The sequence below is a fragment of the Ambystoma mexicanum genome, chromosome 9 (assembly GCF_040938575.1).
Source record: "Ambystoma mexicanum isolate Mex_15411 chromosome 9, UKY_AmexF1_1, whole genome shotgun sequence".
Taxonomy (NCBI): Eukaryota; Metazoa; Chordata; class Amphibia; order Caudata; family Ambystomatidae; genus Ambystoma; species Ambystoma mexicanum.
Genome location: NC_090931.1, coordinates 528,980,406 through 528,994,519, shown reverse-complemented (window position 1 = coordinate 528,994,519; position 14,114 = coordinate 528,980,406). Strand labels below are relative to the sequence as shown.

At 44.7% G+C, this 14,114-nt stretch overlaps 1 protein-coding gene and 1 non-coding gene across 5 annotated transcripts in view; one reads left to right on the top strand and one right to left on the bottom strand.

Moving 5' to 3' along the window:
* The window catches only part of BCAS3 (BCAS3 microtubule associated cell migration factor), a 3,943,855-nt gene that overhangs the window by 153,570 nt on the left and 3,776,171 nt on the right, over nucleotides 1-14,114 (bottom strand). The gene's annotated exons all lie outside the window — the stretch shown is intronic.
* LOC138490577 (U6 spliceosomal RNA) lies at nucleotides 13,467-13,578 on the top strand. The gene has a single exon (XR_011275521.1). It is a non-coding gene; the product is annotated as a U6 spliceosomal RNA (small nuclear RNA).

The following is a 14,114-nucleotide window of genomic DNA, read 5'->3' as shown; positions in this document are numbered from 1 at the left end:
CTAGTAATAAATCCCTTGGAACGGATGGCTTCCAGGCTGAGATTTACAACACTCACAGGGAAAAGCAGAACTGTTCGATCAGTTTGGTCTAGACAGAGCCATTACAAGGTCTATGGAGGAGGCGAAGGTGGTCTTCATCCCCAAGAAAGACAAGGACCCCACAGAATGCGGGTTCCACGGCCCAATAGCTCTGATCAACGTCAAGATCCATACAAAAATGTTGGCAACAAGGCTCGACCAAATTCTCCCAGGGTGGTCCAATCAGGCTATGTCAGGGGCTGACAGACTGAAGACAATGTGATGAGGATAATCCACTTGATGAAGTGCATAAGAAGGGAATCCCCACTCTCTTTGTGGCCTTAGATGCTGAGGAAGCCTTCAACCGGGTGGAGTGGGGATACTTGTTTGCAACCATGGATAAGATGGGTTTTGAGAGTAAGTTTATGAACAGAGTAAGGGCCAACTACCAGCATTCACTTCTTTGGCTAGCAATGAATGGCCAACTCTCAGACCAGGTAGAAGTTCAGCAGAGCACCAAGCTGGGGTGCCCGCTATCTCGCATATTGTATGCAATCCACTTAGAACCCTTCCTAGCTGCAGTAAGAGCCAATGTGGATATAGCGGGAATCACGTTCGCGGGAGCGGCACACAAAATCGCCACTTTTGCGGACGATATGCTTCTAACTCTTACCCACCCAGAGCTCTCCCTGGGGGCAATGGAGAGAGAACTCAATCAAGTTGGGTCAGTGGCCGGGTTAAAAATAAATGCAAACAAATCGGAGGTCCTGAACCTTACCCTCCCGAATGAGGCAGTACAGGAGCTTAAAAGGGGCTCCCGCTACAGATGGGCGGAACACTCTACAACCTACTTGGGAATCAAACTGGCTAAAACTGTGGAGCAACTTTACTAGGCTAACTATCCGCCCCTCCTAGAGAAGCTCAAATCTAAACTGGTATACTGGGGCCCCCTCTCCATAACATGGCTTGGGCATATAAATGTGCTAAAAATGGTGGTACTCCCTCGACTACTATACTACTTCTCGGCCCTCCCTGTCCATGTACCGACAGCCCTATTCAGATCCATTCAACAAACGACAAGCAAGTTCGTGTGGAATAACAAAGCTCCAAGAGTAGCCGCTAGAGTAATGAAATTGCCTACATTTAGCGGGGGACTAGGGGAACCGGACTTTAGGGCCTCCGACTTGGCAGCCCAGATGAGAGTTATCCGGCACTGGCAAAAGGAAGATCGAGAAACGATATGGAGGCCAATGGACCGATCAGTAGAAGGGGAAAACCTGGAAGGGATTCTTTGGAAACCCAAAACAGACAGACCACCCCAAATGTACAGCAGCACCATCTTCTCATTAGTGGGAGATTCATGGGACGAGGCCATACGGCGGACACACACCACCTCCTACCCATCCCCATTCACACCGATACTTGACAATCTGCAATTCACCTTGGGACACAAATCCTCCACTTTAATCACTTGGCATCAGGGGGGATGCCTAAAGATCAGGGACATGATAGATGGCGACCAGGTCAAACAATTCGACCAACGGAAATCAGACTTTGCCCTGGTGGAGAAGGAGAGATTTCATTATGTGCAACTGAGGCACTGGCTACTCCATCCCTCCATGAAACAAGCAGCGACACGCCAACTAACCCCCTTCTAGAAATACCTGAACACGGACCGTAGGTACAGGTGGGTGGTGGCATCCATATACGCGCAATTAAAAACGGGCAAAGACCTGCCCCTAATGCCCTACATGAAAAGATGGGAGGAATCCATGGGCCACACAATATAGAAGGAGTGGGAAACATCATCGACATACATTCCCAAACTCACAAGATCCTTCCAAGTACAGGAGATCTGGGTAAAAATGCTTGTCCAATGGCACTCAACGCTGACATGACTCCAAAAAATTTGCGAGGGAATCAAAACAATGTTGGAGACTCTGTGGTGGAGAGGGAACATGGAGCCACATATGGTGGGAGTGTCCCAAAATAGATGGATACTGGGGGGCATGCAAGAGGCAATTGAGAAGGTCCTTGCGGTGAGGAGCAGCACAAACAGAGGCTTGGCACTGATTGGTCTTGACAGGTTCTTGCAGGAACTTTACTCAAGACCGAACCGCAAGCTCTATGGCATCATGATGATGACAGGTGCACTGGCACGGGGCAAAAATGGAAGTCCAAAGACCCACCGCTGGAGCATGAATGGCTGGTGAAAATCTGGAAGTGGCTCAACTATTCCGGGGGAACAAAGAAGGTTTTGCACGGACTGGTTGAGGTTACTGGACTTTTTACAGAAGGGGCAAGGGGAGCATGATGCCCAAGGAGAATGCACCTACTGGGCAAAGCGGTATAGCCCCAGAGGGAACCATAGTAAGCGGGATACCCCAGTGGAAGGAGCGGGGGTTTGCAGCTGGAAACAGACCGGGACACTAAAGACTAGATCGCTTCAAAGAGTCTCGTCCCCAAGACGGCCTACCGTCGGAGCAAGAGGGGGGATAGGGGCACACCTATGGTCGAACCGTTTTGTTTAAAAATGCCAATAAAAAGTTACATTAAAAAAAGAAGTAAATTTGCAATAGTTCATGAATTAATCCAACATTACATACTTTAGACCACTGTGATTACTATATACAGCTATGAAAACCCAATTCATCATTAAGAAAACACGACCAAATTGAAACTAATTTCAGTTTATTACATAGGATTCAGACATTACACATATGTAGCAAGGGTCTATACTAATTCTAAAATGTGTATCAATTATGATGCAACACTAATCATGCATGCTCTCCTGTTCCAGGCCCTAAATACATAGGAAGGCACTGCATGGATAGTGGAATCATCTGATGTTCCTTCAAGGAATTTCATAGCTTCTTTTGCCGGTCTTATCCCTGCACTACACAGAGGTTGTCTTAAATACGGAATTCTATGATCTAAAAATAAAGGACATACTAACTGTGAGAAACATGAAGATACTCTCACATCCACACTCCACAGATCTTCTGTTCAGGTGGCCATGCAAGAACCATTGCTTTTAGATCCCGACTGTGGGGGTGGACAAGCGAGGGAGGATCACCTAGGTGGAGGGTCCTTGGAGATTGGAGAGAGAGTACCTGAAGGTGAGACATGGCATCCCCCCTTCACTAACACTAACCTAACTGACCCCGCCCTCAGTCTTCTTGGGATACTGTCAATCGTATCCCATCCTTCCTTGTAGTGATCCACCAAGTACTGAGAAGAGGAAAAGGCAGCTAAGAGTAGTGCACACTTCCTATTGCAAACACCACTCTACTACTGGGACGAAGAAGAGGGGCCTGGAGGAATCCAGTAATGAAGATCAGACATGTCACACAACAGGCTTATACAAGGTCAGGCAATTGAGTTTAACTCACTTCACCTGCAGCCTGTTAAGTATGGAAAAGTGTGTGGAAAAGAGCACAAAAGGTGGATCCCAAAAGCATACGAGCAGCAGGCAAGAGATAGAGGAGAGAGTCCACTCTGTTGCAGAACCAGGAAGCTGAGACACCGGCAACGGTCCCAGGAGACCTCCTCCCAGAGGGACTGGGCAGTACCAGGAATCCTCGTTTTGGCGTGCGGGTAGCAAGCGCTGCAATATAGCAGAGGTGGAGCAGAGCACAAAAGCTGGTGTGTGCATGGTGACGTGCCAGCAAACTGTCGGTTTGGTAGATCTGCCGAGAGGAGCTGCAAAGAGCCGGTAAGCATCAGAAGACACTAGGAAGACCTAAGCGGTCCAAAGGCACTGAATATAATTAACAGTCCATGAATGCAAGTGAACGCTGCATTTATTGAATGCCAAACTGAAAGAAAGTTGTTATTTGAGTGAGCACAAGAAAATGCTGCATCTATTGGATACCGAACTGCAAAAAAGGTGCTACTTCAGTGAGCACAAGTCAATGTTGAATATATTGAATATTAGTACCCGGCGAGAGACAATCAGATTGTTACACGCAATCTGATTGGTTCTCGCCGGGGCTTTACCCGACACAGAATCCCTCGAAACTTAAGCTTCTTTCACATCCCCAGCTGGGGGTGTGGAAGACCCTCAGCCAATGAGGAGGCTCGGAACAGGGTAATCCATGCTCAGAGCCACCACTTGCTTCGCTCAGGCCTGTAACTATGGGCGCCTGGGCATTACCTGACTCAGTAATGCCCCTGCGGCTAGGGGTTTATTGCTTAACGTAACTGAAAGAAAGGTGCTATTTCAATCAGCACATGTCAATGCTGAATATATTGAATAACGAACTGAAAGAAAGCAGCTATTTGACTAAAGTACGATGTGTTGAATGGTGAATGAACACTAAGTCAAATATGATATGATATATGATATGATATGGCATTTATAAGTGTTTCAAGGCACGACGAGGCAAGGGAGGGGAAATAGACAGACAACGATCCTACTAGGCCAGGTGTCATTCAGATCGCACAAGTGCGAGGGTAGGGGGAAAGGGAAGAGTGCCAGGGGAAGGGAAAGGGGAAAGTGCAGTACATGGGAAAGAAGAATAAATACGATAAATAAAACGGCCTGATGGTGGCAAGTGCAAGGTAAGAGCAGACATAAGTGCTGGTAAGGTACTTAGACATATCAAGTGGCACACTGCCAGTAAAACTCAATATTAACAGAATTAAAGGCATGTGATGAAACTGAAGAGTTGCTTTGAGCATTACAAGCGCAAAGAATAATAATAGAGAATAACAGTTATATCTGCAAACGTGAGAAAGAGTCATAAGTATATGTCAAGCCAAGAACTGGTATAAAATAGAGTTACAAGGAATACAAGTGTGGAAAGTGAAAATGCAAGGCAGAAGAGCCTAAAAGGGGCCAAGTAGCTTTGGGGAGATTTATGGTTGTGCAACCTGTGATGGGTGGACTGTGCGCTCTGACAACTGCGCCCAGACCAGAAAGTCTCCTAATATGAATATTTCCAACATCAAGAATCAAGCCAGAGTATAGGGTTACTGGTTGCATGACATGTGATGGGTGGACCATGTGGTCTGATAACTGCGCCTAGACCAGGAAACCCTGAATGGCGAACAAGCTGCAAAGAAGTGTGAAACAACTGGTGAAGCAAATCTGAAGTTGGGTCAAGTGGACCTAGTGTTTTCTTGTGACCTTTGAATGGATGGAACAATGTGAATGCTCAGTTAAAGTCTTGGGGAAGGGAACCCTGAGAGCCAAACAACCAGAGAATGTTATCTTGGGGAAGGGAGTCCCAAGACCATCGTTTTGTGTGACGTGTGCTACATTTGAACTTGGGGAAAGGAAGCCCAGGATCTTCGTTTGGTGTGAATTGTGATGCACTCGAATTTGAAGAAGGTAATTTCAGAACATGACCAAACTTTATTGAAGTGCGCCTATACTGGAACTGTATTGAACTTGAAATAGGGAACTCAAGAAGAACTGAAGCTGAAAGTAGCTTAACCTTAACTTTTGAACACTTAGATTGTGCTGAGAAGATTCCCCAACCATGTTTAGTTATTGTTGTGAGGACAAGCATAGGTTTTGACACAGACAGACCCTTATTTTGGACTTGCAAACACAGATTTTACTTAGTTTCTTTAGGTAGGGAAAATCCCATCATAGCATAGGGAAAGTTAGGCGTTACACCATCCTGATCATTAATAAGGTTTTGTTTGGAACTGTCTGTGTCATCACTCTTGATACCATGCCAGTCTCACATAAGATACAATGGGCTCCAGATTCCACAATAGGCGGACAATGGGCACTTTAAAAAAAAATACTAACAATTGTGCTAATAAAGGTTCTTAAATTGAAACTGTGTTTCCATCTCATTGGCATCACATGGATGGATTGTGCAGGATAAGATGAAAGATATTCTTAAAACACTTTGGATCTACATGTTCTGCCTTTCAGTTATTCAGAAATCTTAAAACTGTACAGGCCTCCTGTTCAAACATGATCATTGATAACATGCACAAGATCAATTGTGGAATGGTGTGAGGTCATCCATTAAATGGTGGGGGCGGGGTTAGCCTTACTGAATACCTTTATGTTTGTACCCTAATTGCAGATTTCTTTGTGTGAGAACCATAACAAAGTAACATTTTTGTTAAAGGATTATGTTGGGAAATGAATTGATTGAACTTTCATTGTAGACTGAAAGCTTACTTAATGGGTCACTAAAAGAAAAAGTATTTTTTTAAACAATTAGTTAGAATCCTACGAACCACACAGACATCCTAAATAACCTGGTTCCTGTTGCCAATTTGCTAAATGGTAACCACATTCACTGAGTGCAGATGGGGGTGGGCAGCAAACATTTCTCGGGCATCTGGCCAAGCTACCAAGAGCAGACTCCACAAGAGCTGCACAATAAATCCAAGCACCTGATCTTGGAAAAACAACCTAAGACTTGCATGTTCCACCAAGCAACTTCATCAAAACATTAGATACACCCAAAAACAAAGGATTTTTAAACTGAGTTGTCCAAAAAAAGGCCCTTGTAAAGAAAGTGAAAACTAATCAATTAATGCAAAAATAATAATTGTTTGTGGTAAAAAGAAAACACTTTGTAACAAACAGAAAAAGAATCACTCACAGTGTGTAATATTGGTAGATTTGTGATTTTTCAATACAATTAACAATGACCTCAGACATAAATAATGGCCAGAGCAATATAAATACATGTCATATAGTGGGGGAAGGGGGTCTTACCTAGCAAGAGAAGCCACAGTGATCAATTGCTGTACCTTTCTTGTGATGGGTGTACATACCCGAGTTAAGCAGGTCAACAGATCAGACAACAAGGTGTAGAGGAACACGGGCCACAACAGACTGCTGGTTTGATAGAAATCACAAGGTACAACCCACCTATCTGCTCACCCCTTGCGCTAAGGCACACAAACTTGAGGTCCTGTTTGACAACAATTGCAATCTTCAGCACTTTATCACTGCTGCCTGAACTGATGCCAGTATTAACTTGCGCACTATCCCAGGAAAATCTCCCCTCTCCACCCCTAGCATCCACCCTAAACTTTCTCCTAACTCTGTTACTCTGTCGCCGTGGCAACAACACTGCCCACCTCTTTGGCCTTTGTCTCTATTTTTTCTCCCTGGTAACCAAAATACTCAACCACAAGCGCACTCTATAATCTCCCCCGTTCTTCTTCCACTTCCCAGAACTATCTATATAGGTGGCATGCTATACAAAATAGGACTCTTTTCAAATTCCTACTGCTTCCTTTAAACCCATTCATGGGCTCGCTCCCCCACCTGGCTGAAACTACCTCACATCTCTCCTTGCCCCTCACCACTAGAAATAAGTATCAACCCAAGTCAAAAATACAACTACAATCCACTTTTTAAAGGTGCTCTGATGCTCCACGTCTTGAGTTTGGTGAGAGCACCGTTAATATCACAGCTCATCAATGTCCCTTTTGACTGTCTCTAGCACTGTGTAGGTGATGGAGGATAGTTCAGGGGCAACACGTTTCTTGGAAGCAAGACAACGCAGCATAACACAGGTTCGGATTCCGATCCGTCACAATTTTATTATAATTGTATATAGGAGCATTCATACCGTATATATGCATTCTCCCCTTAGGTTACTGTCTGTCTTGTTCAATCCCAGGTTTATGCATCATCAACTGGTAAGCTGCTCATTACTTTTCCCTCTATTTGAATGTCCCCATTGCAGGTTTGCCCGAAATACTGCTATTATAGTTGCAAGGGTTTCTGTCCAAAACTCTTTAATCTTGATCAACATATGCACTAAATATAATACATTCCACGCTGTGACCATCACTATCTGTTCTATTATTAACTTACTGCTATGAAGGTGTCACTCTTCCTTAAGGTGACACCATTTCTCGATTTCTAGTTTGCTGATTTTTGTGCTTTCAGGAACAAAGAAAAGGAAAAGAGTCTGCTCTCTAGAACAACAGCCATTTGACATCATAGGTAAGAATAAAAAGCAAAAGAGCACCTATAAAGTGCATCTTATTATTTGGAAAAAATCTTCTCTTTTGGGGTACTATTGTGCACTGTAATGGGACGTTGGCAGAGGTGTCTCCTGGCATTAAGAGGCAACTATGTATCAATCACAAAGCTGCAAAAATTGTCCCATAAAGGCAAGCATCCGTAGCCCAGCAATCGCATGGTCATATTTTACAATCCCTATGTGTATAAGAGTGAGGCACTTTAATCAGTACAATACAATAATGCACTTTATCATTTAAACCAACTGCTATCAGAACCTCATATCCCTCTTTTGCTCAAAAACCTCTTCGGTGCCTCAGCCTGACAGTCACATGCTTCGTCATAAACATTTAAATCTCACTTAATAAATCTGATGGTTGATGAATTTTAAACTACTTTAACTACATAAGGCAAACCGAAGTGCACAGTGCAGCGCTGGACTCATACGTGGTCCAAAGAAACAGGGGTGGGATTCATTGGGGAGGTCAACAAATAAATGGACTCTCAGGGCACCCTTTATTTCTGTGAGCATCCTCCCTGATATGCCTGAAAAAATTACTCGGGTAACTTCAAAAATACGTGCACAACGTAGTTTTAGACAGACTAGATTGTAGTCACAAGGACAGAATATATGTTACAGCAGTACAAAACCACACTGAAAACGGCCTGAAATTGAACTATTACCCAAAATAAGGCAGAGAGCATGTAATCTGTCAGAAGCAAACACCCATAACCTTACGACTTTTGACATTAGTCCAATCGATGATCTTCTTGCACCCTGACCTTGGGGTGCAATATACTCTCACGAAATGAATTATTCAAGTTTTCTAACAGCCAAGGGCTCTCTCCCTGCATGGGTCTGGTTTCACTTTATGCGCATTATCCGATCAGAGCAGGACGCTGAGGGCCAGTGCGCACCTGCACACAAGGAAGCCGCCTTGTTACCCCAGAGAGACACGCCACCCTGCAGGGTTTTCAAAGCGCTGTCCATAACTTGATGAGTGCCTAAAGCTGGATGCGCCCTGTTGTTAAAAGTTAAAGGTATGTGTACCGCGCACCGTCACCAACGGATAAAAGGGGAGAGGGGGATTGGTTAGTAGGGTGAAGAGGGAGTAGGATAGTGAGAGTGTGTATGTATGTGTATGTATGTGTGGATGTGTAGGTTCCTCGTGAAGCATTTTAATACCGCCATCGTGTTGTGGTTACAAAGATGTTGCAGAATGACTTGCAATTTTCCCGTGGGTTTTCTTCAGTATTGCTGGATGTTTTTAGGGCCTGTAACACTCACTTGGATCAGCAGAGCTGAGAACTCCCTTGCAGAACCCGTTGTCACGCATTCTACACGAAATTCCACTTCCAGTAGACGCCATGACACCGCCAGTGCAAATCATGAACCTGCTAGTATACAGCTCACACATAGTACTCATGGTTACCATTCCAGGCAGCAACAAGGGGCCGAGGTGCACAGTGTCTCCATCGCGTTCCAACAATGAAGCCTGCTCTGATACGGCAACGGCATTCGTGGCGGCTTCGGTCGCGTTGGCTGTTGCCTTGGAAACTATGCAACCTTCATGCTACACGACTACATGATCACGTGAGACGGGCAAGATCGCCTGATTGCGTTTTCTTAGCAACTGCATAAAGTAACGCCAGAAGACCCTAACCGGCGCTTCTCAGCTGCTTTCTAACCCAGTTCACTGCGTTTCTCAAGTTACCTCCAACCTTTGATATTCTTGGATTGTGACCACGGCTATGCTTTACTGACTCTCTTTTGACAGCTCCACAGCGGCAACAACTTTATCTCGGCTCGAATCATTCATACTGCTACGATCTCGGAATGGTTCCACAGACTGCCTCTTGTGTTCACGTTTTGCCTTGGCGCCCTGGACTCGTGAACTGAAACTTTGGCCTCAATCTGTGCTATCTGGACTGCCTTTGGAAATTCCCTTACCTGCTCTACGCACGCTGATACTCAGAATCATCATCCGAGTTTCTGCCTGGTTCCACGTCAAGTGCCTTCTAGTAACAGGTGTTTCATCCACTGGACCTTTATTTGATTACCATCTTCCACCGCCCCAGCGGGGGAATAATCAGGTATCCTGTCCACCCTCCTCCCCCAGCATAACAACTGGTAGGTGACAATTTTCTAGTTTCTTGATTGGATTTGGGGCACGTATTGTACACGTGATTGTATCACTAACTCCCTATTCCCATTGCAGCTACCTGGGGACCCAGTGTATTGTTCCAGCCACCAGTGGCCTCAATAACCGGTCAGCGAGTTTCTATCAATCTCTCTAACTGGTGCTTGGGGATGGAGGTATACATAGTCTATGCAAGAATCCGTTTTCACACGTTGGCAGTTCTCACTGCCAATAAAGCCACTTGGATACTCTGTGAGAGAGGTAGAAAGGAAAGGGGAGTACAATGAGGGGCAAAGTCGTTAAGGAAATGGTGATCCACTCAAGGAATAGTACTGATAGTTGTCTGCTTAGACCGATATGGAGACAGGGCGTCATGTTGACGCTTCAGCAAAGATATAATTGCAAGGTGCAACTGTTAACAGACACGCCATGTATAAAAACAACCTTTTTGAATCAGTGGTGTGGTCTGACTCGTGGCAGCTAGTGGAGGTTTGGGGACTATGCCCTTGAATGTGGAAACATGTCTGGGGTTGCTTGTGTTTCTGTGCAGAGGGGACATGGCCTAGCAGTCCGGGCCGGGCTGCTACCACTGGGGGCAGTACCTGACTCATTTGCATGTGGCTTGACCCCTTTTGCAATGGCGCAGACTGGCTGAGAAACGGTGGTGTGGAAGGTTGCCCAGAGCATTGCCAGTGGCTTAGATTTATTCAAAACCTTCCACAAGTCACTTTTTTGGTTGTGTTTTTTCTTGCATGCCGACCGAAAAAATAACATGTGCAGAGTAAATTAAAAGAAATCAGAATCCAAGTTCATTGGTTTTCTTGTTATGTGGTGTGAGCCTTTCCAAGTCTCTACACTTGGAATACCCTAAAGGTAAGCTGTGGGCACAGAAGGCTTCCAGGTCCACTTGTAGTCACTCACAAGAAGGCTTTCCCATTGCATGATTCCACTTTGCAACGAGGGCCAACCTGGGGGATAGACAGGTAACCCATGCTCAGCAAATACCCTTTGGGGCGAACCACCAGTGAAGCAGTTGGACTGATTCTTAAAGGACTTTTCATTGTGTAACACTTCCCCCACAGAGGCAGTTTTCATGGTGCAGCATGTGTTGCATCAGTAGTGCACTGGTATATAATTAATATGAATGGACACATTTCTCTTTTTTTTATTTACGGAAAGCAGGGCCCTCATGTATGTGTGCTGCTCCTGCAGCTTGATCAGAGCAAACACAGAGTGCTGGGGCCAAGCTGCTGCGAGCCCATGTGCAACAGACATTGTTGCAGTTTTGCTCTGGCCTGGCTTGAGCCTCCTCTACCAGCGGAGACGTGTGTCTCCGCTAATGGCCCCACCAGAAGCACACAAGAATTATGCTTCTTTGCTCCTCAATTACTGCCACCAGCACTGCAGCGTCCACTTGCCAGACCTCTGCTCGCTTACCGGTTGTTGATGTAGTCTTTGTGAGTGCCAGCCAGCCTGTAATGTATCGTGTCTAGGCTCAGGGATCGACATTAAGATTGGATAAGCAGGAGCTAAAAGCAGCTCCTGGGTATCCTGTATGTGAGGAGCTAGTACATAACGTTCTGCAAATCTAACTTCCACATAAGGTCCAAACTTAACATTTTGTCCATTAATTATTAACCCTTATGCTTTGCATGTTTTATAGAGGTGTCCTAATGCTAATTTATATATTGCCCGAAATGCACAGAGATAATGTCCCATAGGTATGTTTGTTCATCATACATTGGCTTGTGAAGCCAAACAAAACTCCTGGCAGTTGTTGTTGTCAAGCTAAACAGACACTTCTGGGCTGCAAGCAGGAGCTAAATAGCTCCCAGCTAACCTCAATTTCGATCCTTGGAGGCTGGGTTTTAGGTGAGCCGGCCCGGGTTAACCGGGACATTCCCCCAGTGAGCACACCAACAGTGGCACAGTGGTGTGATTTTAAGTGAGTGATGTACATGCACACAGGTGGCTCCCACTAGGGACAGATCGAGTGAGATATGCATTCCTATGAAATAAATAAGTGTGGGGATTCTGAAGCTGCTAAAGCAGGTCAGCTTGAATCCCAAAGGGTAAGCTTCACAGTCATTTTAATATTAGGGTGTTATCATAAATGAAATGAACAGGACGACCAGTTAGCACTATGTGCTCAGAAGCATTGCAGGTGCAAATCACTGTCGCAGGTATGTCGTATTCATTCTTATGATCCCAAAATGATGTTTGAGTTCATGCAAAAGGCGCAAGTAGCTTATTATTGGTTCTATTTGTTCACCTCTGCTTTCTCACAGGTGATTTCAGGGGCGGCTGAAGATACGTGGCAGTTCAGTGGTGGACCATTTCAAAATCAAGCTTGGGGGCCACCTTTCTGGGACTGCTGTGTGGTGCATAGATTACCATGGAGAGGTATCCTAATGAAAAGTCCAATGGTGATTTCTGTAGTATTATCACAGAGGGTGCATAACATGAGCCCCAGCCTGACCTTTGTTATCCCTCAAGCATATTCCCTGCCCCAAACCAAACAGCTGAAGGCAGGGTAAACATATATGTGGTTAGTTTGCACCTTTTAAAGAGGTATGTCTTTGGCCAGCAAAATCACATTTAAAAGGTTACAGATTTTAGTTTAAGAATACTGGCACCTCCAAAGGGATTGTGTGCCTTACTATCTGCCCTTCCTTGCTGCTTCATAGCATGGTAAAATCCTAAAGCAATGAAGGTAGAGGCGTAATATCTGATGATTATGATAGGCCAGCAAGCCAGCAGGGGAACTGAAACCCTAAATGAGCACTTAAGAAAAGCTATTAAGCACACTAGGCCTAGATCATTTGCCTACAGAATGAAGGTGAGTTACTCACTTATTTAATTGCTTATTCATTTCCTTAATTTCAGAGCTATATCTATAATGCTCGGACTTTTCATAGGATTCTGGGTATCCGAAATCCATATAAAAATGTGCTGCAGTCGTGTGCATTCCCACTGCCTGGCAGTAAATGCTCTTCAAAATGATATAACCAACAGATACATTTGTTTGCTGTTCACACATACACGCTTTACCGTATTTAATAATAACACCCCCCTGTCACCCCAGTTAATATGTGGAGAGTCCCGGGTATGGCAGCTTTTTAATGCCAACCCACCACACCCATATGTTTTATGGTGTGGGTGTATTGGTGTCGGATGTGCAGGTCTGCACAGACCATTACTAGCATGGCCATTGTGTGGCTGCAGCTTCATGCAAGTGATTTACACTGACCCTTACTAGTAGGGATAGATTTTGGCCCCAGCTTCATGAAAGAGATTTACACTGATTGTTAATGGCATATTAGAACGCAGCTGTTTCGTGAAGTGATTTATAGTAATCAGCAGCAGATATACTAAAATTGGAACGATACAGGGAGATCAGCATGACCCCTGCACAAGGATGCCATGCAAATTCGTTATCATGAACTGGCATAGAATGCTTTTAGGTAGTGTGCCAAATATTATAATATTAAATTATTTCATATACTGCACAAAAGAACTCTCTCTCAGCCAATACATTTTTAGCCAATATTCTTGGAAAATAACCCATTATAATGTTGTCAGGGGTCCCTAGCTATGCTCGGTCACTGGCTGTTTTCAAAATATTAAATCATGTTTCTTCAATTTTGTTTTCTGAAAAGGTAGAGATCCTAGATTTGAGTCACCCAAAGAGTCATCTCGACTCCTGCACTTGCACTCTGAAAGTGGGTCCTGGTCGTCCCGACGTGAGCCCTCATCACTGCCGTCCTCATTTCAGCCCTCAGCCTAGGAGCCCAGATTTGAGCCCTAGCCTGCTTTCAAAAAGTCTCTAGCTGGAGCCCGTATTCCATTAGTAACTGAACGGCCAAGAAAGCCTTAATGCAAACCCTCATGATTGATTGATCTATGATTGATATGATGTCCACACTATATCAAAATAAAATACAAACAAATAATAAAGCCCTTTCATGTTTTTTCTAAGGCGTACCATTTGTGCATGC